Below are 508 nucleotides of genomic sequence, written 5' to 3'. Positions count from 1 at the left end.
TAGTAAGGTCTCAACTTAGGTAACAATGCAAAATGCACTGTTGCTATGGGATACAGGTATCCATAGCAACCAAATAAACAATCTAATAGCACCATTAAACTTGTAGAATGAAGTATACTCAACTTGGTAATTAGTATGATAAAAATTAATTATTTTGGCAAATTAAGCACATTGACAAAGGGATTAAATTTGATTGAAAAACACACGAATTGTTTACCATTCGAATGGAGGGTTTTAGTGACTTGAAATTTAGGGACTTGACTTTGACTTAAAATCTCTTCTCTTATAATCTAAACTCTCAAAATTGTTTACAAAAAATCAAGAAGACCTGCATTAACTTAAGTAAATAAAATAGATTAAAAAAAAGATAATGGTTGTGAAAACTCCTAAGTTCTTTCTCAACTGTTTCATAGAAACTGTTTTGTTTTATTAAAAAAGCTTCACAAAATCAAAGGATTTTTCATAAACTAAACTTGGAAGCTGGTTGTCAAGAAAACATTTCATCAGA

This window comes from Hydra vulgaris, chromosome 15 (genome assembly GCF_038396675.1).
Source record: "Hydra vulgaris chromosome 15, alternate assembly HydraT2T_AEP".
Taxonomy (NCBI): Eukaryota; Metazoa; Cnidaria; class Hydrozoa; order Anthoathecata; family Hydridae; genus Hydra; species Hydra vulgaris.
Note: the sequence above shows the minus strand (reverse complement) of the source record.